The following is a 27,848-nucleotide window of genomic DNA, read 5'->3' on the forward strand; positions in this document are numbered from 1 at the left end:
CTCCTGTGACGTTGCTAGAGGCGCGCCCCTCTGACGACGCCGGATGCGTACCACTGTGACGTCACAGATGCTCGCCCCTCAATGTGGAGCCAATCGGAAGTCGGGGCGGGTGACGGAAGCTGCTGCAGAGCTGGCACTTCCGCGTTGGCAGGCTCCGGCCTGGCTCAGTCTCACGCCTATAATCCCAGCACTTCAGGAGGCCGAGGCAGGTGGATCACGAGGTCAAGAGATTGAGACCATCCTGGTCAACATGGTGAAACCCCGTCTCTACCAAAAATACAAAAATTAGCTGGGCATGGTAGCGCGCGCCTGTGGTCCCAACTACTCGGGAGGTTGATGCAGGAGAATTGCTTGAACCCAGGAGGCGGAGGTTGCGGTGAGCCGAGATCGCGCCATTGCACTCCATTCTGGGTAACGAGCAAAACTCCATCTCAAAAAAAAAAAAAAAGCCCCGAAGACGGGGCTTTTAAGATTTCCCAATCTGCAGGGCTGGGAGCAGCAGGGACCCGATGCAACTAGCAGTCGCTGCACACCAGCCTCCCGGCGCCTGGCGGGCACCAGCGCAAGGTCGCGCAGAAGCAGCTCCTCAATGGCCAGTGCAAGGGCTACCAGCGCCACTGCTACACTGGCAACGTATTCGCCTCGCCTCAGCCTGGGTTTGTGCGACCCCCAACACCTTTCCCAGCCAGGGCCCCGGGGATCCCAGGAGCATCCTTCACCGCTACTCATCCTGAGCAGGATGCCGACGCTGAGGCTGCCTCCCATTAAGGAGCTGCACCTCCCCCCCAGCTTGATTTTTGATGGCCGTTGCAATAGCCTTAAAGCCTTTGCAACTTTGTAGCTGGGTACTAGGGAGTTAGGAAACAAAGAAAACATCTTTATAAAAATCTAAGGGATTGGCCAGGTGTGGTTGCTCAGGCCTGCAATTCCAGCACTTTGGTAGGCTAAGGCGGGTGGATCACGAGGTCAGGAGTTCAAGACCAGCCTGGCCAGCATGGTGAAACCCCATCTCTACTAAAAATTAGCCGGGTGTAGTGGCAGGTGCCTGTAATCTGAGCTACTTGGGAGGCTGAAGCAGGAGAATTACTTGAACCTGGGAGGTTGAGGTTGCAGTGAACAATGATAAGGAAATGATGCTGTTCTTTGTTTGTTTGCTTTTTGAGACAGGGTATTGCTCTGTTGCCCAGGCTGGAGTGAGATGGTACAATCTCACTGCAGCCTCAACTTCCTGGGCAGGTGCAAGCAATCCTTCACCTTAGCCCCCCCTTACCCCCACCAAGTAGCTGGGATTACAGGTTCATGCTACCAAGCTTGGCTAATTTTTGTATTTTGTATAGAAACAGGGTTTCACCATGTTGCCAGGCTGGTATCAAACTTCTAGGCTCAGCTGTCATCCACCCTCAGCCTCCCAAAGTGCTGGAATTATAGGCATGAGCCACTGTTCCTGGCTATTGCTGTTTTTCAAATGCATTTTTACCTTTTTTTTTTGAGATGGAGTCTCAGTGTTTCCTACGCTGGAGTGCAGTGGTGCAATCTTGGCTCACAGCAGGCTGGTCTCGAACTCCTGACCTCAGATGATCCACCTGCCTTGGCATCCCAAAGTGCTGGGATTACTGGTGTGATCCACTGCACTTGGCAATTTTGCTCATTTTAGATATTAGAACTCTTTTTTTTTTTTTTTGATGAGTCTTGCCCTGTTGCCTAGGCTGGAGTGCAGTGGCATGATCTCAGCTCACTGCAACCTCCTGGATTAAACATTTCTCCTGCCTCAGCCTCCCGAGTAGCTGGGATTACCAGTGCCTGCCACCACATCCAGCTCATTTTTGTATTTTTTTAGTAGAGACGGGGTTTCACCGTGTTGGCCAGGGTGGTTTTGAACTCCGGACCTCAAGCAATCTACCCACCTCGGCCTCCCAAAGTGTTGGGATTACAGGCATGAGCCACCATGCGCAGACGATACTAGAACTTTTTAAGTAAAAAAAAATTTTTTTTTTTGAGCTGGAGTGCAGTGGCATGCTCTCGGCTCACTGCAACCTCTAACTCCCGGGTTCAAACCATTCTCCTGCCTCAGCCTCTCGAGTAGCTGGGACTACAGGTATATGCTACTAGGCCCAGCTAATTTTTGTATTTTTAGTAGAGATGGGGTTTCACCATGTTGGCCAGGATGGTCTTGATATCTTGTCCTTGTGATCCACCAGCCTTGGCCTCCCAAAGTGCTGGGATTACAGGTGTGAGCCACCACCCCTCGCCAAAAAAAATTTCTTTTTGAGACAGAGTCTCACTCTGACACACAGGTTGGAGTACAGTGGGACAGGATTTCTATATGTACTCCTGTAGGTGGGTAGAAGAAGCTAAGACCTCAACATGATGGGAGGTCAAATTTTTTTTGAGACAAGGTCTTACTTTCTCACCTAGGCTGGAGTGCAGTGGCAAGATCATAGCTCACTGCAGCCTGAAACTCCCAGGCTCAAGCAAACAAGGGAGGCTGAGGCAGAAGAATCACTTGAATTCGGGAGGCGCAGTTTGTGATGAGCCAAGATCGCACCATTGCACTCCAGCCTAGGCAACAAGAGTGAAACTCCAACTCAAAAAATGTGTTTTGTGGTGGAGCACAGTGGCTCATGCCTGTAATCTCAATGCTTTGGGAGGGCAACATGGGAGGCTCAGTTGAGGCCAGGAGTTACAAACCAGCGTGGGCAACATAGCAAGACTCCATCTCTACTAAAAATACAAATTAGCCAGGCACAGTGACACACACTGTAGCCCTAGCTATTCAGGAGGCCAAGGCAGAAGAATTGCCTGAGACCAGGAGTTCAGAACTACAATGAGCTATGATTGTGACACTGCACTCCAGCCTAGGTGACAAAGACAGACCTGTCTCTTAAGAAAAATAATAATAAGATTGTGTTTTGCCCTCTGTTCTCTGAAGTCCTTCTGCTGTCCTGAGGATGTCAGCATCCATGTGGATGAGCATGCAATCTGCCTGACTCACTATCCCACATCTTCCTCAGCTCTGATGACCTTTTCTTCCACTCCCCTTAAGCCACTACAGGAACGGCTCTTGTGACGTCTTTTAGACGGCTAGATTTGTGAAATCTTAAACTCCAACTTTCTTTTTACTTGCCCTCTGTGGCAGATTATAGTTTCCAAGGTGGCTGTAACAAGCTATGCCATCCTGTGTGCCCTTCTTTTTTTTTTGTTAAATGTTTTATTTTTTGAATTTTTTGTTTATTTATCTTTATGTTTTGAGACTAGAGTCTCACTCTGTCACCCAGGCTGGAGTGCAGTGGTGTGATCTTGGCTCACTGCAACCTCCATCTCCTGAGTTCAAGCAACTTTCCTGCCTCAGCCTCCTGAGTACTTGGGATTACAGGCATGTGCCACAATGCCTGGCTAAATTGTGTGTTTTTAGTAGAGATGAGGTGTCACCTTATTGGCCATGCATGTCTCGAATTCCTGACCTCAGATGACCTGCCTGCCGCAGCCTCCCAAAGTGTCTTGATTACAGACCTGAGCCACCACGCCTGGCCTAATTTTTAAGTTTTTAAAAGAGGAAGCAATAGACACTGTGGACTACTAGATGGGAGGGAGGGAAGAGGGGTATGGGTTGAAAAACTACAAATTACGTGCTATGCTCACTACCTGGGTGCAAAATACACTTGTAACAAAACCTCACGTGTACCCCCTGTATCTAACACAAAAATTGAGAGCTCGTACAATGGCTCATGTGTAATCCCAGCACTTTGGGAGGCCAAGGTGGGTGAATCACTTGAGCTCAGGAGTTCAAGACCAGCCTGAGCAATGTGGTGACACCCTGACTCTACAGAAAATACAAGAATTAGCCAGGCATGGTGGCGTGCACCTGTATTTCCAGATACTCGGGAGGCTGAGGTGAAGATTGCTTGAGCCCAGGAGGTCAAGGCTGCAGTGAACCATGATCACACCACTGCCCTCCAGCTTGAGTGACAGAGTGAGACCCTGTTTCAAAAACAATAACAGTAAAATAAAAGTTGAATTTTTGTTTTGAGACAGTCTTGCTCTGTCGCTCAGGCTGGAGTGCAGTGACACATGGGCTCACTGCAATTTCTGCCTCCTGGGTTCAACTGATTCTTCTGCCTCAGCCTCCTGAGTAGCTGAGATTACAGGTGTGCACCACCATGCCAGCTAAATTTTGTATGTTTAGTACGAACAGGGTTTCACCATGTTGGCCAGGCTCATCTCAACTGTCTCAGCCTTCTGAGTAGCTGGGACTACAGGTGCGTGCTACCGCACTCAGCTAAGTTTTGTATTTTTAGTAGAGACAGAGTTTCATCAGATTGGTCAGGTTGGCTCAAATTGCTGAGCTCAGGTGATCCACCAGCCTTGACCTCCCAAAGTCCTTGGATTACAGGTGAGTACAGGTACTTTTTGATATATTGGTTTCTTTCCCTTTGGGTAGATACCCAGTAGTGAGATTGCTGGTTGAATGGCAATTATATTTTTAGTTCTTTGAGAAATCTCCACACTGTTTTCCCTAATGGTTGTACTAATTTACATTCCCACTAACAGTGTGTAAGCATTCCCTTTTCCCTGCATCTTCGCCAACATCTGTCATTTTATGACTTTTAATTTTTTATTTATTTATTTTTTTGTTAAGGCAGTCTTGCTTTGTCACCCAGACTAGAGTGCAGTGATGCAGTCTCAGCTCAGTGCAACCTCCACCTCCCAGGTTCAAGTGATTCTCCCGCCTCAGTCCCACAAGTAGCTGGGATTACAGGTGTCCACCACCACACCTGGCTAATTTTTGTATTTTTTTATTTGAGGTGGAGTTTTACCATGTTGGCCAGGATGGTCTCAGTCTCTTGACCTTGTGATCAGCCCGCCTCAGCCTCCTAAGTGCTGGGATTACAGGCATGAGCCACCATGCCTGGCCTACTTTGTATTTTATAGATATGGCAGGTCTCATTATGTTGCCCAGGCTGGTCTCAAACTCCTGACTTCAAGTGATCTGCCCACCTCAGCCTTTCAAAGTGCAGGGTTATAGGCACGAACCACCACACCTGCCTGCTTTCTGGCTTTTTACTAATAGCATGTGCTAGGTGCGGTGGTTCATACCTGTAATCCCAGCACCTTGGAAAGCTGAGTCAGGCAGATCACCTGAGGTCAGGAGTTTGAGATCAGCCTGGCCAACATGGTAAAACCCCATCTGTACTAAAAGTACAAAAATTAGCTGGGCATGGTGGCAGGCACCTGTATGTAATCCCAGCTACTTGGGAGGCTGAGGCAGGAGAATCACTCAAGCCTGGAAGTAGAAATTACAGTGAGTTGAGATTGCACCACTGCACTCCAGCCTGGGTGACAGAGCAAGACTCCCTCATGATGATAATAATAGCATGTGCCCTTTTTCAGACATGACCTTGGCACTGCTCCCATGATGAGGTCGGGTCTGTGCTCCTTACCCTTGAATTCAAGAATGTCTGTGACTGGCAGAAGTGATTCAAGGTAGGTCATAAAAGGTGACACCGTTTCTCTGTGGTCTTCCTGGGATGCTTGCTCTTTGACCCCAGTCACTATGCTGTGAGGAAGCCCAGATCACAGGGAGAGGCCACATTTTGATCTTCCAATCAACAGTCCCAGCATAGGTTTCAGATGATAGCCAACATCAGTAGCTAGATGTGAGAGTGAAGAAGGCTCTGTAATGACTCCAGCCCCAGCCACTGCAACAGCATGAGTCCCCGAGTGGAAATCACCTACCTGAACCCAGTCAGCACCCAGAACCATGAAAAAAAAAAGATTGTTATTTTTTTCTTTTTTAGACGAAGTTTTGCTCTTGTTGCCCAGGCTGGAGTGCAATGGCATGATCTCGGCTCACTGCAACCTCTGCCTCTCAGGTTCAAATAATTCTCTTGCCTCAGCCTCCCAAGTAGCTGGGATTACTGGCATGTGCCAGCCACCACACCTAGCTAATTTTGTGATTTTAATAGAGATAGGGTTTCTCCATGTTGGTCAGACTGCTCTCAAACTCTCAACCTCAGGTGATACACCCACGTTGGCCTCCCAAAGTGCTGGGATTACAGGCGTGAGCCACCACGCCCAGCAAGATTGTTATTTTAAGCACCTAAAGTGTTGGGGTTATATATTATTCAGTAACAGTAACTTAAATATCCTCCTTTCCTTCTAGCTTTTGAATCTCTTACTCACCAAACCTAGTCTATCCAGGAAGACCTCCTCTGCGTTAATGTTTTCCCCAGAGCTAGAGGAGGTTGGGTTTTCTTCCTACTCATCACGGCTACTCAGAGACCATTTCTTCTTCTTTCTTCTTCTCCTTCTCCTTCTTCTATTTCTTCTTCCCCTTCTTCCTCCTCCTCCATTTTCTTTTCCTTCTACTTCCTCTTCCTCCTCCTCTTCTTTTTCAACAGGATCTCACCTCCCCAGGCTCAAGTGATTCTCCTCCTTCTCCTCCTTCTTCTTTTCTTCTTCTTCCTTCGTCCTTCTTGTTCTTCTGCTTCTGCTGCTGCTTCTCCTCCTCGTCCTCCTCCTCCTCCTTCTCTTCTTTCTCTGCTTTTTTCTCCTCCTCCTTCCCTCTCCTCCTTCCCCCTCATCCTTCTCTTCCTTCTTCTCCTCCTCCTTGTCCTCTTCCTCCTTCTCCTCTTCTTTCTCTGCTTTTTTCTCCTCCTCCTTCCCTCTCCTCCTTACCCCTCATTCTTCTCTTCCTTCTCCTCCTCCTCCTTCTCCTTCTTCTCCTCCTCATTCTCCTCGTCCTCCTTCTCCTTTTTCTCCTCCCCCTCCTTCTTCTCCTCCTCTTCCTCCTCCTCCTCCAGAGAATCTCACTTTGTCTCCCAGACTGGAGTGCAGTGGTATGATCTCTGTTCACCGCAACCTCCGCCTCTCAAGTTAAAGTGATTCTCTTGCCTCGGCCTCCCAAGTAGCTGGGATTACAGCCACATGTCACCATGCCCAGCTAATTTTTGCAGTTTTATTAGAGATGAGGTTTCACCATGTTAGCCAGGCGAGAGAGAGAGAGAGAGAGAGAGAGAGAGAGAGAGAGAGGGAGGGAGACAGACACAGGAAAATGTCACCACATGGGTTCAAATGAGCAAGCTGAGTATTCTCGGCTCCCGGTGGAAAGAGAGGCGCTAATCTCAGGCGAGCCCATCTGCTGTGGCATGGGGCTTGGTTTTGAGCTGCTCCTTGTGCTCCTGGCACAAGAAAAGCAGATGTTTAGGTCAGCCACGTGACTGACTGAGCAGCCAAGACCAAGACTCCTGTGTACACAGAGACTCAGTTTCTCAGTGGAATGGAAAGATCTGCTGACCGCTCACTCGGGATGAGAGGTGTGGTGAGTCACCAGTGGGGCCTTTGTGTGGCCCAGACCAAACAGCTGGTTCCAGGCATGGCAGAGGCCAGTGAGGCAAGGCCCTGCTGGGTAGGTAGCGCCCACCTGAGTGCTACCCGGCTAAGGCCAAGGAGGAGGAGCCATCCAGCAGAATCCGTTCATGTAGCTTGCACGCTCCAATGTGGTGTCTGCTAGTCTCTTGTGGAGATTTAAATTTAAAATCTTGCTTCTCAGCCCACCAGGTACATTTCAAGTGCTCAGCAGTGCACCTGTGCCTTGCGGCTGCCTTCTGGACAGCACAAACACAGACCATCTCCAACCTTCCCAGAAAGTTCCACTGCAGGCACTGAGCCGCACCTGGCCACAGCGATGGAGCTGCCAGAGGGCGAAGCCCAGCCTCGCTTTGGTCAACACATCGAGAACAGGTGCCCAGGGGCAGGTGCCCAGTGGCAGAAAGGTCTTCAGGGACCTCCCTGCCCACAGGCACTCTCTCAATGCCATCTCCTGCCTCCGAGCCCATCCGTGGTCTTCAGCCCACCTTGGTCCCTCTCCTTCACTCCACCCCAAGCCGGAAGCCATCTGTCCTTCCTCTAAGCTCCTGGAGTCTCTGGGAGGTGTTTATGGGCTGACTGAAATGCACAGCATTGCTCAGAATAAAGTTCACCAGCCCCTGCTGGCCTGGAGGCCCCACCTGCCCAGCCCCCCACCCCCAGACCTCCCCACTGGCTCTCTCCACCCTAGCCCAGGTTCCTGTTTGTGGCCTTTGCAGCTGCTGTTCCCTCTGCTCAGAATGCTTTTCCCCAGCACCCCCAGTTATCCCCCCATCCCACTGCTTCTGCCAGGTCTCTCAAATTTCACATCAGAACGTCTCTCCAGAACATTCTAGCCAAAAGAGCTCAGGCATATGCACACAGACACACACACACACACGCAAACACACACACACACAGTTTCACACACATTCTGATGCTCACACTCATTCTCACACACACCCTACATGCACACCCCACACACCCCACAGGCATACCCCCTTCACACACTCTACACACACACCCTGCAGCACACCCCCATACACTCCCCCTACACACTCACCCCACAGCACACCCCCACATACCCCACACCCCCCACAGACACACCACACACTCACCACACACACCTCACACTTCACAGACAACCCACACATCCCACACACATTCACACACCACACACACACCCCACACACACTCACACCCCACACCCCCCAGGCACACCCCACAGACACACCACACACACACACCTCCCAGACATACCCCACACACTCACCCCACACACACACCCACACATACTCCATACCATACACACACACACACACCCCACACATAAACCCCACAGACACAACCCATACACATTCACACACCCCACAGACACACCCCACACTCCCCCCCCCCCACACACACTCACAAAACCCCTGCAATCTCAGCTCACTGTGGCCTCGATGTCCTGGGCACAAGTGAACCTCCAGCCTTAGCCTCTTGAGTAGCTACAGATGTGCACCTCAATACCTGCTAAATTTTTAACTTTTTTAGAGATAAGGTCTTGCTTGTTGCACAGGCTGGCCTCAAACCTTTGGTCCTCCTACATTGGCCTCCCAAAGTGCTGGAATTACAGAACTGAGCCACTGCAACTGGCCTGATTTTAAAGAAGAAAATTGGCTGTGTGCGGTGGTTCATGCCTGTAATCCCAGCACTTTGGGAGGCCGAGGTGAGTGGATCAGCCCGAGGTTGGAGTTAGAGACCAGCCTGAGCAATATGGTGAAACTCTATCTACTAAAAATACAATAATTAGCTGGGCATGGTGGTGTGCACCTGTAGTCCCAGCTACTCGGGAGGCTGAGACAGCAGAATCGCTTGAACCTGGGAGGCGGAGGTTGCAGTGAGCTGAGATCATGCCACTGCACTCCAGCCCAGGCAAGACAGCAAGACTTCATCTGAAAAAAAAAAAAAAAAAACGAAAAGAAAAAAGCAAAAGAAAAAATGTTTGAGGTAAAACTCACATAGCACAAAATCCATCATTGTAACTATTTTAAGTTGTACAATTCCGTGGTGCTTAATGCAGTCACAGTGTTGTGCTACCATCAGCAGTAACAGGTTCCAGAACATGCGCATCACATGAAAAGGAGACCAGTAGCCCTTATGCAGTCACCCCTCATTTCCTCCTCCCCTCATTTCCTGACGGTTATTCCTCTCCTTTCTGTTTTTATGGATTTACCTATTCTGGCCATTCCATATAAATGAAATCATACCATATGGAATATTTTATGTCTAGCTTCTTTCACTTAGCTTACTGTTTTTTTTTTTTTTTTTTTTTGAGATGGAGTTTCGCTCCTGTTACCCAGGCTGGAGTGCAATGGCACGATCTCGGCTCACCGCAACCTCCGCCTCCTGGGTTCAGGCAATTCTCCTGCCTCAGCCTCCTGAGTAGCTGGGATTACAGGCACACATCACCATACCCAGTTAATTTTTTGTACTTTTTAGTAGAGACGGGGTTTCACCATGTTGACCAGGATGGTCTTGATCTCTTGACCTCATGATCCACCCGCCTCGGCCTCCCAAAGTGCTGGGATTACAGGCTTGAGCCACCACGACCGGCCCAGCATACTATTTTTATAAACTTATCCACATCATAGCATGTATCAGTATTTCCTTACTTTTATGTCTGAATAATACTCCATTATGGATAGACCACATTTTGTGTATCCATTCATTTGTGGTGTTTCCATCTTTTGGCCATTCCAGAAATTACAAGGTACTGCTAAGAACATTTGTATACAAGCGGTTGTTATCAGTTCCTTTGGGATGCACACCTAGGAGTGGAAATGCAGGATAATTCTATGCTCAACTTTTTGGGGAATCGCCACATTGTTTTCCACAGCAACTGCACCGTCTTACATACACACCAGCAGTGTACAAAGCTTCCGGTGCACCCCTTCCCAGCCGCCCAGCCCCGACTGCCAGCTCTCCTTTGTCGCGCCGCCACCATGCTCTCGTCCGCGTCCAGCTCGCGCCCATCACGACCCGCAGCAGCAACTCTCGCCACTGAAGGGGCTCAGCCTGGTCGACAAGGAGAACACGCTCCCAGCCCTGAATGGGGCTCGCGTCCCGGCCAGCAAGACCGCCAGGAGGATCTTCCAGGAGCCCTCTGAGCCGAAAACTAGAGCATCCACCCACCGCGTGGCGGATGAGCCGCTGCTGAGAGAAAACTGCGCTGCTTTGTCATTTTCCCCGTCGAGTACCACGATATCTCGCAGACATGTAAGAAGGCGGAGGCCTCCTTCTGGACCGCCGAGGAGGTGGACCTGTCCAGACATTCAGCACTGGGAATCCCTGAAGCCCGAGGAAAGATACTTTATATCCCACGTTCTGGCTTTCTTTGCAGTGAATGATGGCATAGTAAATGAAAACTTGGTGGAGCGATTTAGCCAGTAAGTTCAGATCACAGAAGCCCGCTGTTTCTATGGCTTCCAAATTGCCATGGAAAACATACATTCTGAAATGTATAGTCTCCGTATTGACACTTATATAAAAGATCCCAACGAAAGGGAATTTCTCTTCAATGCCATTGAAACGATGCCTTGTGTCAAGAAGAAGGCAGACTGGGCCTTGTGCTGGATTGGGGACAAAGACGCTACCTATGGTGAACGCGTCGTAGCCTTTGCTGCAGTGGAAGGCGTCTTCTTTTCTGGTTCTTTTGCATCCATATTCTGGCTCAAGAAACGAGGACTGATGCCTGGCCTCACATTTTCTAATGAACTTATTAGCAGAGATGAGGGTTTACACTGTGATTTTGCTTGCCTGATGTTCAAACACCTAGTACACAAACCATCAGAGGAGAGAGTAAGATAAATAATTATTGATTCTGTTTGGATAGAACAGGAGTTCCTCACTGAGGCCTTGCCTGTGAAGTTCATTGGGATGAATTGCACTCTAAGGAAGCAACACATTGAGTTTGTGGCAGACAGACTTATGCTGGAACTGGGTTTTAGCAAGGTTTTCAGAGTAGAAAATCCATTTGACTTTATGGAGAATATTTCACAGCAAGGAAAGACTAACTTCTCTGAGAAGAGAGTAGGCGAGTATCAGAGGATGGGAGTGATGTCAAGTTTAACAGAGAATTTTTTTACCTTGGATGCTGACTTCTAAATAAACTGAAGTTGTGCCTTTATTTTGCTCATTTTTTTTTCCATCTCATGAAAAAATCAGCTAAAGTGTTATCAACTAGCTACACCATGAATTGTCCATAATGTTCATTAACAGCATCTTTAAAACTGTGTAGCTACCTCACAACCAGTCCTGTTTATTTATAATGCTGGTGCTATCACCTTTTGCTAGCAGGCTGGCTGGCTGTGACTTTCCATAGCAGTGACAGTGGCAGTTTTCTTGGCTTTAAAGTCAGGGGTGGCCTTCTAGTGAGCTTGACACAGCAGGATTAAACATTTCATTTAACCAGGACAGGCAGTTGAAAGAGGCAGCCTCACTGCTTCAACACAGATTTTAATATTTAATATAAAACTGGCACTTTACAAACAAACATTGTTTGTACTCAAAAGATGATAATAGCTTGATTTATTTGGTTTTACACCAAATACAAAGCATTCTCCTGACCACTAACAGGAGCCAATTCACAATTCACTAAGGGACTAAAGTAAGTTAAACTTGTATAGACTAAGCATGTAATGTCTAACTTTTATTTTAATGAATTAAAATACTCACTAACAACAACAAAAAAGCTTCCAAGTTTTCCACATTTTCACCAATACCTGTTATTCCCCCTGCTCCACCATCCTGGTAGATGTGAAAAGGTACCTCATTGTGGTTTTGATTTCATGTCCCTAATGATTAATAATGTTGAACATCTTTTCCTGTGCTTATTGGCTATTTCAATATTTTCTTTGGAGAGATGTCTATTTAAGTCCTTTGCCCATTTTTAAATTGGGGTGGTTGGCTTTTTTGTTGTTGAGTTGGGAGAGCTCTTCCTCTATCCTGGATGCTAGATGTTTACCAGCTATATGCTTTGCAAATATGTTCTCCTATTCTGTGGGTTGCCTTTTCACTCTCTTGATAGGGTTCTCTGATGCATATACATTTTTAATTTTGGCGAGGTCCATGTTATTTTTTCTTTTGCAGCCTGTGCTTTTGTTGTCATAGCTAGAAAACCACTGCCAAATTCAAGGTCATAAAGATTTACCATTATGTTTCCTTCTAAGAGTTTTATAGTTTCAGCTCCTATATTTACAGTTTTAATCAATTTTAAATTAATTTTTGTATATGGTGTGAGGTAAGGATCCTATTTCATTCTTTTTTATGAATATCCAGTAGTCTGAGCACCATCTTTGAAGAGATTGGCCTTTCCCCACTGAGCAATCTTGGCATTCTTGACAAAAATCAAGAGACCATATGTCTGAGGGCTTAATTCTGGACTCTAAATAGATTTCATTGTCTATATGTCTGCATTGTCTCAATCCATTCCATTGTCTATATGTCTGTATTCCATTCTATAAGTCTGTCCTTATGCCAGTGTCACAACCTTTTGATTGCTGTAGCTTTGTAGTAAGTTTTGGAAATCAGGAATTGTGAGTCAGTTAACTTCATCTTTTTTTTTTTTTTTTGCCAAGATTGTTTTGGCTCTTTGAGGTCCCTTGCAATTCCATAGCAATTTGGGGATCAGCTTTTCCATTTCTACAAAAGAAAAAAAAAATGGCCACTGGAATTTTGATAGGGATTGTATCGAGTCTGTATTCTGCTTTGGGTGGTATTGCATCTTAACAATATTAAGTCTTCTAGTCCATAAACATGAGCTGAGTTTCCATGCATTTAGGTCTTCTTTCATTTCTTTCAGCAATATATTTAAGTTTCAGTGTACAAGTCTTTCATCTCCTTGGTTAAATTTATTCTTAAAAATTTTATTCTTAAGGATGCTATTGTAAGTGGAATTGTTTTCTTAACTTTCTTTTTGGACTGTTCATTGCTGGTGTGTAGAAATACAATGAATTTTTGTGTGTTGACTTTGTACACCACAACGTTGCTGAATCTCTTTGTTAGGGCTAATACTTTTCCGGTGGATTTTTTTCTATCATTTTTTTCCGATCATGTCATCTGTGAATAGATCATTTTATATCTTCCTTTCCAATATGATGGCTTTTATTTCTTTTTCTTGCCTAATTTATCTGGCTAGAATCCCAGTACTGAACAGAAGTGGTGAAAATTGGATATCCCATCCTTTTCCTCTGTTGGGATAAATGCTTTCAGCCTTTCATCATCAAGTATGAGGTTAGCTGTTGGTTTTTCACAAATGTGCTTTTCATGTTGAAGAAGTTTCCTCTGTTTCAAGTCTGTTGAATGTTTTTTATCATGAAAATATGCTGGCTTTTGTTAAATACTTTTTCTGCATCAATTATGTTGATCATGTGGCTTTCTTCCTTCAATCTCATAATGCAGTGGATTATACTGATTGACTGGGTAGCTCAGATTTTCCAAGATAAGCTGTAAATCTGCATTCTGATGGGAAATCTTACTTTTAAAAATGTGTGCACAGGCCAGGTGGCTCATGCTTGTAATCATAGTGCTTTGGTAGACTGAGGCAGGAGGACTGCTTGAGGCCAGGAGTTTGAAACCAGCATGGGCAATATTACAATAACCTGTTTCTACAAAAATAAAGAAAAACTTAGCCAGGACTGGTGGCATATGCCTGTAGTCCCAGCCTCTGTGAAGGCTGAGGCAGGAGGATTGCTTCAGCCCAAGAGTTTGAGGTTATGATCATGCCATTGCTCTTCACCCTGGGCAACTGAGTGAGATCCTATATCTAAAAAACAAAACAAAAAACTGTATGTACATTTAAAAAATTGCAGCCAGGCGCGGTGGCTCACACCTGTAATCCCAACACTTTGGGAGGCCAAGGCAGGCAGATCATGAGGTCAGGAGTTCGAGACCAGCCTGGCCAACATAATGAAAACCCATCTCTACTAAAAATACAAAAAATTAGCTGGGCATGGAGGTGGGCAACTGCAATCCCAGCTACTTGGGAGACTAAGGCAGAGGAATTGCTTGAACCAGGGAGGCGGAGGTTGCAGTGAGCTGAGATTGCCCCATTGTACTCCAGCCCTGGCTGCAGTGTGAGACTCTGTCTCAAAAAAAAAAAAAATTGCATAGGCCAAATGAAACTCAGCTAACAGCCAACTTGGCCGTGGCTCACCAGTTTGAAATCACTAATCAAGGGACTTTAAAGTCCTCCCTCCCTTTAACTCAGGAATTCCACTTCTAGGGATCCATCCAGAAGAAATAACCCTAAATATGGGCAACATTTTACACCTGCACTTGAGTATCACCTTTAATTGCCAAAGCTAGAAAGTCCCTGAATACCCAGAAATAGGGGACACTGAAACCTCATGGTCAGCCCCGTAGAGTGAATGTTTTGCAGCCACTTAGAATGGCTTACAGGAAGACTGTGAAATGTCCTCAGTAGATATAGGTGACATAATTTTAACAATGGTTGTTCAATATCACTGTCATTGTCATCTGCTATGAACATACACTTTTTTCTTGTGACAAAAAGAAGACAGGTTCCGCAAGCCCTCCTCTCCTGGCTGGGGTAGGGTGGCTCAAATAGGTCACCTCCCCAACTGCTCGCCTCTCCTCTATTTCCAAATTCGGAGTGATGTTCTGATATAACGTTTCTTGGCACTTCCCACGTTTGATTTGCATTTTAAGCACTTGACTCTCAGGAGTGCATCTCCGCACACCAGTTTCCCTTTGGCTGGCTGCGTGCTCGTCCACAGCCATTTGCCCTGCCGGTCACGTGGAGGAACTGCTTTGGGCAGAAATCCACCCCCTGTCCCACCCATCCCTGTTTTTCATAAGCACTTGAATCAAAACAATCTTGAACATCGTCTCTCACTTTGCTGGTCAGCAGGGATGCACCTGTCTCCAAGAATTCAACACGATGGACAACGGGATTCACTGTGCAGCTGTTTTTGACTGCGCCCCTTTCTCTAAGCAGCTAGGATCACAGCCTCTTCCATTCTTCTTTCTTGTGCATCTTGTCATGGAACAGATACTACACGCAGAAAACTGACAGTTCTTTCCAGGCTTCAACCTGGAAAACCTGACTCCATTCGGAGTATCCTAGGTGCTCACATCAATGACGGTGCCTGAAAACGGAACTAAATTCTGGCTGTAGAGTCCACAGCAAGTGGGGAGGTCACACCCCTACTGAATGCATGAATGACACTAGGATCGGGACAGCACGGGGCTGTGGGGCACAGAAAAGGGGCCCCTAACCCGGTTCAGCCTCCCCAGGAGATGCCGCTCAGCTGTGTACTGTGAGGTAGATGTATGTGAGCTGAGCCTTTGTGCTGAGTTCAGTAGCCACCTCCCCAAAAGTCATGTCCACCCAGCACCTGTGAAGGTGACCTGATGTGGAAACAGGGTCTGTCTGCAGATGTGATGAAGGAAAGATGAGGGCTTGCTGGATTAGGGAGGGCCTCACCCAGTGACTGGTGTCATTATAAGGCAGGGGGCATTTGCACAGAGACACAGGGAGGAAGCCAAGTAAAGACGGAGGCAGAGGTTGCTGTGTTGCTTTCAGAGCCCAGGAGCACCATAGACGCTGGCCACCAGCAGAAGCCAGAAAAAGGGGCCAGGAGGGGCGAGACCTGCCGACCCCTGATCCCAGATTCTGGCCTCCAGAACCCTGACAGGATACATTTCTGTTGTGTTAAACCTGGTTTGTGACTCTGTGTGATGGCTGCCAAAGGACACCCTGGCAGCTTGAAGGACACCTTATCTAAAGGCCCCTCAGCACCTGTGGGTGGGCAGCTGCTCCTCCTGGGTGATAGCCCCTCTGTGTGACAAGCCTCCTGAGTGACAGCTCTCTTGGGTGACAGGCCTCCTGGGTGACAACCCTCACTGCACCTGAGTGGCTGCCTGGCATGCAGCAGGATACCAGGCACTGGCACCTCCGGATGGTCACCAGCAGGTGGCACCCCTGACCTAGGCACTGGGCCCCTCTGCACCCTGGGTTCTGGGTGGTACTGGGAGAAGCCAGCTTGGGTGGGCTGGAGCCCTGGGCTGTCTGCCCTGGACCAAGTCAGGTGGTGAGCACAGGTAGACCTGGCTCCTTACCTTCCTGAGGCCTTGGGCCAGGGGCTGGCTGCCTGTCCTGTGCAGAGGTGCAGAGGACTTTGTCCCTGGGGCGGTTGGGTGCAATGAATTTTGGGACTCTGACCCAGGGACAGGGGGCACTGGAGGGCAAATTGTCCCTCACTCTCGCCTGGCAGTGCCCCAGTCACAATCTGGGAAAACGTTTAGAGTTTGTGCGGGGTGGGGTTTTTCAAACCAGTCTAGTGGGTCTGAACCAGTCCAGCTGCCTCTCTGACTCTGAGAGGCTGGGCCTGAGCCCCCCTACCCTGTGCAGACTGAGATGAAAGGGGCGTCTGTCACAAGAGGGGCAGGAGCAGCCTTCCCTTCTGTGGATCCGCTGGGGTGGGTGGGCTTCGTCCTCCTCCTGGCAGAGGGAAACACTGGCTCCTTAAAGGATGATTTCTTAGGGCAAGGTGGGGTGGCATGGGGACAGGATTGGTGGAAAGAGCACAGATCAGTGGGGAGACCCAGAGTCCAGCCCCCTCTGACGCTCACCTGCTGGGTGCCTCCCTCCTCTGGCAGAGCCTTGGTTTTCTCGGTTGTAAAATGGGCCCGACTCTGTCCCTATCTTTCACAGATGGGGCATCAGTTGACCCGACAACACACAGGAAAGGCTCTGCAGAGGGTCCTCTCTGGTGTTTTTGGTTTTCAGTTTGGGGTTTTGCTGTATGTGTGATAAAATGCATGGAACATAAAAGCTACCATTTTAACTGTTGTTAAGTGTCTGGTTCAGTGGCATTAAGTACATCCACACTGCTGTGCAAACATCCTCAACGTCCATCTCCAGAACCCTCTCAGCTTGTAGAAATGAAACTCTCCCCATGAAACACTGACTTTCAGCAGGGTGTGGTGGCTGACGCCTGTAATCCAAGCACTTTGGAGGCCAAGGCAGGTGGATCACCTGAGGTCGGGAGTTCAAGACCAGCCTGCCCAACATGGTGAAACCCTGTCTTAAAAAAAGAAAAAAAAAGAAACACTGACTTTCTTCCCCCTTCCCCAGCCGCTGGCAACCTTCATTCTACTCTGTCTCTAGGATCTGACTACTTTAGTGCCTCATCCACGTGGAATCATACACGGTTTGTCTTTGTGTGACTGGCTAATTTAGCTTAGCATTGTGTTCTCGAGGTCCATCCATGTGGCAGCATGTGGCAGAATTTCCTTCCTTTTGAAGGCTGAAGAACATTCTGCCATGCAGCTGTCCCACTCTGTGCCTCTCCATTTATCCATGGATGGATGTGGGACTGCTTCCCTGTTTCAGTTGTTGGGAATAAGGCAGTGGTGAACACGGGTGTGCACCTCTTTGAGACCTGCTCTCTGTTCTTTTGGGTATGTTCCTGGAAGTGGGATGCCTGAATCATTTGGTAATTGTTTAACTGGTGTGTGTGTGTGTGTGTGTGTGTGTGTGTGATCTTCATCCTATTTTCCTCAACACCTGCACCAGTTGACATTGACACCAACAATATGCAAGGGTTGCAATTTCTCCACATCCTTGCCAGCATTTGCCATTTTATTTATTTATTTATATATTTATTAATGTTTTGGTTTTACAGTGGCCATCGCAATGGGTATGAGTGATATTTCCAGGTGTTTGAGCAGCTAGGATTTGATGCAGGCATTTAGCATTTACAAAATCCCCGGACAAGTTGGAGGAGAGGTCTTGGGTTGCCCCCGCCCCATCCCTCCCAGAGCCCGGAAGAACCAAGCTGCCCAGGGAGCTGCCCGGGTGGTGGGAATCAGGGGCACCACTGAAGCACCACTATCTTTGCGGGGTGCAGGGAGCTGGGATCAGGGCCACTGGGCAGCTTAAGACCAGACACTGGATGCCAGTGCTGGGAAAGTGCCCGCTGTTTAGCCAGCTAGGGAATGAGACGTCCAAAGATGGCTGAGACGTCTCCTTCCTCAGGGGAGTTAGGAGAAAACTCTGCTCCTTCAAGCTCTTGTGGTAGGCCTGACAGCTGTCAGGGAGGCCAGCAGACATCCAGGGGCTTGTCTCTATGTGATGCTGTCCTTCAGTGGTCACGTTCCATGACCACTCTCATTTTCCACTTCTGCAACTGGTTCCTTTTTTCTTAGAAGAGATAATCAGTAAAAGTAATATAAATCTTAATGTCTTTTTTCTTTCTTGACAAGTATGGAAAAGTACTGGCGCATTATGCTCCTTACCTCATCTTTGCTACTAGAAGGCCTTGGACCCCTACCTATATGACACGTGATATACTTGACCCTATCACTGACCACCAATGCTATACCATACCTCCCCTGCCCCAGCTTTGTACCATGCCCTACTTCCCCTGCCCCAGCTTTGTACACAATAAAAGAGTGTCCAGGCACTCGGGGCCACCGTCAGACTCTGTGCTTTGGTTGGCAGTGGACCCCTGGGCCCAAATTCTCTTTTCTTTATCTCTGTGTCTACAGTTTCTCGTCTCCACACCAGCAGAGAGGGGCTCAAAGGACCCTACATGTACCACTCACCAGGATGCCAGTTCTTAATGCTAACCTGTGCTACCTGTCCTTTGTGGGCTGGCAGGGACAGGTAGCACATCTGTAGTTATTTAGGGACCCAAGGTGATAGGGTCCCTAAAAGATTTAGGACAGCCATCACCATAAATATTACTTTTGCCGGCTGGGCACTGTGGCTCATGCCTGTAATCCTAGCACTTTGGGAAGTCGGGATGGGCATATCACCTGAAGTCAGGAGTTCGAGACCAGACTGACCAACATGGAGAAACCCCATCTCTACTAAAAATACAAAAAAATTAGCTTGGCTTGGTGGTGCATATCTGTAATCCCAGCTACTTGGAAGGCAGAGGTAGGAAACTCACTTGAACCCGGGTGGTGGAGGTTGCCGAGAGCTGAGATCACGCCATTGCACTCCAGCGTGGGAAACGAGCAAAACTGTCTCAAAAAAAAAAAAGTTACTTTGCCACATTCAAAACATAATTTCATGAATGGTTGACTCAGTTTCCTGTCTTATGACCTATGCATCTCATATTGTAGTGACTCAAACCTGCTGGGTCATCCAGGACTGTAATTTTTAAAAAGCGACGGTGATATCTGGCTTTAGATATGACTAGATTCATGTAATTCAGAAGATTTCATCAGATCATTTCTTGCTATCTCAGCACCATTTAATTCCATCTGAATTTATAGTTAATGATTTATAATTTATTATAATAACTGACAATATCAGAATGAAGGAGGGTAAAATCCTTTATTGGGGTATAACACATGACTATTTGAAAGAGGCATTGATCAGTGTTTCCCTGAGAGTAAGAATGCATTATATACAATGTGGACGTCTCCAGGGCCCTTCCAAACATAAGTAAGTATACAGTTTCTGAAGCATTTATTTTAGTAATATATCTATATAAAATTAAACTAGGGAAGATTTCTCTTCTCTTTGATCTGACACCTCTTCCAATAGAGCAGCTCTTATAATCATTTGGAACTAATTAATAACTGTATTATTTACAAACCAAAGTATTTCTTACGTTTCCTGTTTCCTTACATTTTATGAGTGCCATATCACGGGCTCCAAGATAAGGGTCTGTTCTGGCTTCGTTCACTTATATAAATATATACCTATATTTAACGAAAAGCGTAACACAGCACAAAGCACAAAATCATAGTTCTGAGGAGAGACAACTCTACTATTTGGGCAGATTACACAGAAGGTAAAGAATGATCTTTCCTTTTCTCTTGTTGAACAAACTACCACTTAAGCAAAGATAACCAAAGTTTAATCTTTTTAAATACAATATTTTAAATTAAAGATTTCATAAAGATTTTAATGAATAAACCCCACATTATAGTTCCCAGATGCCAGCCAGTGGCCAATCTTGCAGGCAAATCTTTCTAAAGATAGCAGGCTGGGCCTTGCTATGTTAACTTTTCTGCACAGTTTTGTTGCCATTATTGTTTTCATACAGCCTCACAGCCATGCATATTAATCACAAATTTGCTAACCAAAGAAATTAACTGGGATATAGATAATCAGAACTCTCTACTATAGATAGGCAACTCAGCAGATGAGTAAGACTCACAAACACATAAAAAAACCTGCTGCAGCCACACATCCCTTTTACACCTTAGCACACATATTTCCTAGCTCTGTCTACTGAAGGCGACTAAAAGCAACGACACCTCAGTTTCAATTAGCCCAGATCTTGGTTTCTGATATTGTTCTCTACTAAAAGGAACCAAGGCTCCTCAGAAAAATGTCTGATTCCAGGTCTAAGAAAAGGAAACTCCAAGAAGATCCTGGAACATCTCAGGAAAAAAAAAAAAAGTACTCAAAAATATGATGAGGGTAGGTCACAAAGACACAGGAAGTAGACCTCACTGACTAAATCTGGTACAATTTGAGCAGGAAAACAAGACAATGATGATTTGTAAATCATTGAAAAAGTAGTGGTCCATGAGTTCACATTGATAGTAAGTAAATAAATGAGTGATAACAAAGGACCCTTGCTTACAGCAGGATACCTGGTGCCAACGTGTAAATGCGAAGGGAATGTTGGAGCTGGAAAACTATCATTTTGTAGCCATAACACTAAAGACTGATTCAAGCAAGAATCATCAACAGATGCTAAACCTAAGGGAAAATTTTGATGAGGAACAGGATATTTGATTAGAATTCAAGTATCTTTTCCAGAGATTGCTTGTTATGATTAGCAATTGCAAAGCAAAAAATAATTATATAGTGGAAGAACTGGGAAAACCTTTGAATACATGATCAAAATGAATATAATAAGTAAGCGGCACAGGGACACTGTGTGCCTCAGATGTGATACCATGAGAAGGACACAACGTACAGTGTGTACTATACTGGCTGGGAATGCATAACTGGAATCTAATCATGAGGAAATATTTGACAAACCCCACTATGAGGATTATCGAAAGGACTGCATTATTCTAAAGTGTTGTCTTGAAAGATAAGGAAAAGTTAAATTACTGTTCCAAATTAAAAGAGACTAAAGAATCATGACAACCAAACACAATACAGAATCTTGGACTAGGTCTTGTGTGAGAGAAAATCCCCCAAAGACATTATTGGCTCAATTTTTTTAAACTGGAATGCAAGCAATAGAGTAGATAAAAGTATTGTATTGATGTTAAATTTACTGCAATTGATAACTATATCATGATTATATAACGCATTAATAATATCCTCATTATTGAGAAATGTATATTGAAGTATTTAGAGGTAAGAAAGAGGAATGTGGGCCTGGTGCAGTGGCTCATGCCTATAATCCCAGCACTTTGGGAGGCCGAGGCAGATGGATCACCTGAGGTTGGGAGTTTGAGACCAGCCTGGCCAACATGAATAAACCCCATCTCTACTAAAAATACAAAATTAGCTGGGCATGGTGGCACATACTTGTAATCCCAGCTAATTGGAAGGCTGAGGCAGGAGAATCACTTGAACCTGGGAGCAGAAGTTGCAGTGAGCTTAAGATCATGCCATCAGACTCCAGCCTGGGCAACAAGAGTGAAACTGTGTCTCAAAAAAAAAAAAAAAAAAAAAAAAAAAAAGAAGAGTAATGTATAAAATTTACTTTCAAATTATTCAAGAAAAATTTGTGTATAGAAAGAGCAAATGATGAAATAAGCAGGATTAAATGTTAACGGTGTGTCAATCTAACTAAGAGGAACCTGGCTATCCTTTGTAATTCTATTGCATCCTTTGTGTAAGTTTCAGGTTTCTTTCTTTTTCTTCTTTTTTTAAAATTTGATCTTTTAATGCATAAATAAATCCATATTATGTGTTACTTTCTGGAAAGGGGTTAAACTCAAATATCTGAAAATGTATTTAAAAACAGATACATACATACGTGAAGCTTTAAAACAATCAACTCTCAAAAGAGGAAAGAGCCTTTGATCCCAGAGTCCACACGGAATGAATTCCATATGTGTTTGAAATTCACATAAGGAGCACTTAAAAAACCACCTGAAATGTTAATCTGACAGCCCCCATACCTGCAAGGGCTCCCGGGTCTGCCAGTGTGAGGACATGGCCAACCCCCACTGGACACTCATGTGCCAAGAGCCACCACAACTCAGGGCGACCGGCAGTGTGAAGCTCAGTAACCGAGACAGATGTTCACACGTGGGGGGCATCGTAAGCACTACCAGCTCCAAATCTGACATGAAGGGAACTTGGGAGAGGTCTGAGCAATGTCCAAAGGGATTCTGGCAACACAGAAGATGCAATGTCTAGGAATTCCACGAGATGCTTCCAAAAATACTCATTGACAATTCAAGTTGCACTTGGCCAGCAGCAGCCCGGGCAGCCCCAAGGGTGGGCGGCCTTCAGTCTGAGTGGGGTGTGTGCGTGGCCTCCTCATAGGACTCCCCTGACTCGTTCACTCTGCGTTTATCCACAGGATAAAGCCATCACTGGGACAGGTAGACCAGAAACACCACGTGGGCATGGTGATGATGAAGGCAAAGACATAGTCAATGAAGGTGTTGAAAGCGTTGTAGGTGAAGGCCTTCCCGGGCAGTGACTTCAGCTTGTAGTTCAGGAAGAGCTGGAGCAGCATGAAGAGGAAGCCAAAGGCATAGACCCTGTTGACAAAGCTGATATTAATCAGGAGTACTAGCTCTTACACTTGATGTTCCCGATCGAATAGACAGCACCCTCCATGCAGGGAGGGTACAGCAGGTAAGACAAGTTCTTCATGGCCTGAGTATTGTACTCCTTGGTTTTTGTCTTGGATTCGCTGTAAGTGTCAAACTGAAGTTCCAGTCTCAGGCCTCTTCAAGGAGCAGTCATCTTCAATGCCTTCTTCACTTTCCACACCTCCATAGCCACTCCCATGCCCACTGGGACCAGCACCAGCAGGCTCCTTTGCTCCTCCAGCAGGAACACGAAGATGACCACGTGCTGAAGCAGCTCCAGAACACTGCCTTGGTGGACTTGCCAATCATGCTCTTCTTCTTCCAGAAACTGATGTCATTTTTAAAGGCCAGGAAATCAAAGCGAAGATGGAACGCTGTGACAGAAAAGGTCAGCGCCAGGAAGTACAAGTTGGTATCTACAAAAATTCCTTTCACCTCATCAGCATCTTTTTCTGAAAACCCGAACTGCCGCAGGGAATCCACGGCGTTCTGCATGCAGATCCAGAAGCGCAGCCGCCCCAGCGAGACCTTGTGGTAGGACAACGGGAGGGGCAGCTCTGTGTGGAGCGGTTTATGACCCTCAGGCCCTTCCCGCGATTGCCGAGCTGGCAGATGAGCAGGGTGGGGAGGTGGTGCAAGGTCTACTCTAGCTGGATCATCTTCATGTACCGATGCACGTCGGCGGGCAGGGAGGGCCAGCGGAAGACGAAGTTGTCAGCCGTCACGTTCAGCCCCAGCCGCGGTCTCCCGTGGGACAGCAGCTCACTGGGGCGCCAGTCAGCTTCTCCGCCTCCGTCTGCTGCTGTGTATCAGATTCCCCAGGGAGCAGGTTGATTTCTTCCGGCTTGGGGACCATGGCGGTGGTCAGAGGACTGACCGGTGCACCTGCTTCCCCTCGTGCCAAGGCAGGATCCCAGCGTGCTGGAGGAGGATGTAGGCATGCAGCGTCCGTTATTTCTTGTTTTCTTTGGTACAGACAAACAAGGACAAATTTGGTACTGTCCAGAAAGGACAAATTTGAACTGTCCTTTCAAATTTGGACTCCACATCAAAGTCTTCCACCTTCAAGACCAGGTCGATGCTGTTCTCAGCACCCAAGTGGGACCGCGTCGTGGGGTACATGCTCAGCTGTAGCTGGGGCCACCGCGCTAGGTAGGGCTGGATGCAGCTGGCGTCGCCGGAGCACGGGCGGGAGTAGACGATGCCCTGCAGGACTCAGCAGGTGCGCACCCTGCAGACTACCAGCACGCCCAGCACTAGGCTGCTGAAGGAGCCGCAATCCCTCTACAAGGCGGCCCCGCGCCCGGAGCCCCTGGCCCGCCGGACTCTCAGCGGCCGGCCCCACCCGCCCGGCGCCCAGCCCGCCGCTCTGGCCCGCCGCCGCCACTCTGGGTAGAGTCTCCGCCAACGCCGCCACTGCTGCGGGGGAACGAATGCGCCGCGCGCTGCTGACTGCTTGCCGCCCCCGTCTCTTTCAAATTAAAAAAAAATTAAGTGAATACATATGTTAACCCAAAGTTAGACCCATTCTGTAAAAATACAAGGCAAAAATACTTATAACACAACTATGTCAAGACCCTTTTTGCTATCTTACCTAAAGCACGTCGCCAATGATTTATTATCCATTAATAATCTCTTTCCTTTTCCTTCTTTTCTTTTTTTCTTTTTCTTTTCTTTCTTTCTTTCTTTCTTCTTCTATTTCTTCTTCTTCTTCTTTCTTCTTCTTCTTCTTCTTGTTCTTCTTCCTCCTCCTCCTCCTCCTCCTCCTCCTCTTCTTCTTCTTTTTTTGTAATGAGACAGAGTTTCGCTCTTGTCTCCCAGACTGGCGTGCAGCGACAGCGATCTTGGCTTACTGCAACCTCCGCCTCCCAGGTTCAAGTGATTCTCCAGCCTCAGCCTCCTGAGTAGCTGGATTACAGGCACGCGCCACCACACCTGGCTAATTTTTGCAGTTTTAATAGAGTCGTGGTTTCACCGCGTTGGTCAGGCTGGTTTCCAGCTTCCGACTTCAGGTGATCCGCCCACCTCAGCCTCCCAAAGTGCTGGGATTACAAGTGTGAGCCATGGCACTCGGTAATAAGTTCTTTCTTAAAGATATTTCCACCTTTAACTGACAAAATCCCAAAAATGTATATCAAGAATTTATTTTAAAAAACTTCTCGAAGATCATTTAGAAAGATTATCACAGTAGAAAAAGTATACAATTATAGACATTTTCTTTTTTCTTTTGTCTTGTTTTGTTCTTTCTTTCTTTTCTTTCTTTCTTTCTTTTTTTTTTTTTTTTTTTGAGACGGAGTTTTGCTCTTGTTACCCAGGCTGGAGTGCAATGGCGCGATCTCGGCTCACCGCAACCTCCGCCTCCTGGGTTCGGGCAATTCTCCTGCCTCAGCCTCCTGAGTAGCTGGGATTACAGGCACACGCCACCACGCCCTGCTAATTTTTTTTTTGAGACCAAGTTTTGCTCTTGTCCCCCAGGCTGGAGTGCAGTGGTGCTTTCGGTTCATGGCAACATCCACCTCCTGGGGTTAAGCAATTCTCCTGCCTCAACCTCCTGAGTAGCTGGGATTACAGGTGCCTGCCACCACTACCGACTAATTTTTTTGTATTTTTAGTAAAAACGACTATTGTTATGTTGGCCAGGCTGATCTCGAACTCCTGACCTCAAGTGATCCGCCCGCCTCGGCCTCCCAAAGTGCTGGATTACAAGCATGAGCCACTGTGCTCAGCCTGATTATATATATTTTCAGTAAACATATATGAAAATGGTCTCAGGCCTTTTAATAATTAGGAGACCAAAATAAATGAAAATAACATTACCCACTATCCAGAATATATAAAAGAAAGACTGACAAAGCCAGGTGTTGGAAAGGACATCTAATTAGAACGCTCTCAAACTTGTGGTTGGGTTGTATATTAGTGAAAAAAAAATTGGAATTAAAAAAATTTAGTTGATAAATTGTATGTATTTCTGGTGTTACTACATTTTATATACATGCATGCACACACACACACACACATTGTAGAATAGCAAAATCTGTGTGTGTGTGTGTGTGTGTGTGTGTGTGTGTGTATAGCCACAGACATACATTGCAGAATGGCTAAATCAAGCTACATAGCACATCAGTTACCTTAGATACTTATCGTTTTTTGTGTGGTGAAAACATTTAAAATCTGCTGTCTTAGCGATTTCAAGCATTATCACATTGTTGTGAACTATAGTCAACATGTACACTAGAGCTCTTGAGCTTTTTCCTCCTAGCTGAAATTTTTGGTGACATACATTGCATTTGAACATAGCCAGTTACTATGACCAAGCTATTTTACTTGTAGGTCTATACTTAATTAAAATATCTATACATGTGTACCAAAAGAAATGAACAAGAATGTTCATAGTGGCTTTATTGCTAATAGCCCCAAACTGGAAACAAACCAGTGTCCATCATCAGTAGAATTGAGAGGTGCCATATTCATGCAGAGCACCACCAAGCAGGGAAAAGAAATGAACTGCTTCATGAAAGCGCATGAAGGAGTGTCACAGATGTAATGCTGGGCCAAAGAAGCCACACACACAAGCATTCCTACTGAATGGCGCTCCATGAATCCATTTATGAAACAGGCAACACTAATTGGGGCTGCTAAAAACCAGGTGATTATTTGCTTTGGCAAGACAGATGGGCAGTGGTTAGGGAGCAGGCCTTCAGGAGAGGGATTTCCAGATTGTTATTTTTATTTCATTTTCTTGGACTGTGTGGTAGATCCAAACATGTATTCTCTTTGAGATAAATCACTGAGTAGTAGAATATAGGATTATTGTGTATAGTATACTTTAGTAAATGTATTTGAATTCATTTTTGCCATCAGAACAAATAATATACATCATAATAAATCTTTGCGATTTGAATATTATTTCTGGTTGATAAAAAATAAGTTATCCAAAGGATTCCAAACTTGGGTATTTCAATATAGAACTTATGCATGCAAATATGTATTTCTGGAGGTCCACATCTATCTAATGTCATTAGAGTATAAAAAAGTACACTTCTGTTTATAATTTGCTGACTTTCTAACCTTTTACTTTAAGTTAAGCTAAAGCACTCCAGAGGGCTACTGGGAGGAGGAGGTAAGCAGGTGTGTGGAATCCAGCCCTGACTCACACACCTAGCACTTTACAGCCTGGCTAAGTCCCCTACTAGGGAGGGGGCCTACCCTTTGCCCTTTGCCCCCATCCCTCAACCTTCTGCCCCACATCCCCATCTGCAATTCCAGGAGCACCCTGGATGGGGAGGTCTGAAGTTAGGGAGCACCTGTGGATGCTCTGATAATGGCCATGGGTCCCACGGTGGGAGACAGTGGCAAGGGTGACCCAGTGTCATGGGTCCTCATGTGAGTTGGGCAGCCAGGCCCAGCCAGAGCAGTGACACACCCTTGCACATATGTGTTAATCCACATACACATGCATGCTGACATACACAAACACTGCATGCACGCATGCTGACACTTCAGGGGGTGGAGGGCACTGACTCTGATGAACCAGGCAGGGGTCCATTGTGATGGGTGTCATGACCCCACAGTGTCACTGGTGCTGAGCACTCACCCACCTGCCTGCCTGCCCTCTCTATGTCAGAGCTCTTGGAGACAAGACATAGAGGTGTCTGGTTCTGCAAAGGTTTTCCCAGTGAAGCTCCTCTGTAAATTACTATCTTCCTCTAACTGATCCTAGCTTTGAAACCATATTA

The 27,848-nt window shown here is 46.5% G+C and overlaps 2 pseudogenes across 1 annotated transcript; one reads left to right on the top strand and one right to left on the bottom strand.

Annotated features, from left to right (window-relative positions):
* The first annotated feature begins 107 nt into the window (after window positions 1–107).
* On the top strand, window positions 108–11,513 carry LOC100409614 (ribonucleoside-diphosphate reductase subunit M2-like; annotated as a pseudogene). The gene is made up of 4 exons (XR_013535337.1): window positions 108–4,390; window positions 5,389–5,481; window positions 7,550–7,740; window positions 10,226–11,513. The product of XR_013535337.1 is annotated as a ribonucleoside-diphosphate reductase subunit M2-like (transcript).
* An 11,287-nt stretch (window positions 11,514–22,800) lies between these two features.
* Window positions 22,801–27,673, bottom strand: LOC100389892 (lipid scramblase CLPTM1L pseudogene; annotated as a pseudogene).
* Window positions 27,674–27,848: the final 175 nt, after the last annotated feature.

This window comes from Callithrix jacchus, chromosome 5, assembly GCF_049354715.1.
Source record: "Callithrix jacchus isolate 240 chromosome 5, calJac240_pri, whole genome shotgun sequence".
NCBI lineage: Eukaryota > Metazoa > Chordata > Mammalia > Primates > Cebidae > Callithrix > Callithrix jacchus.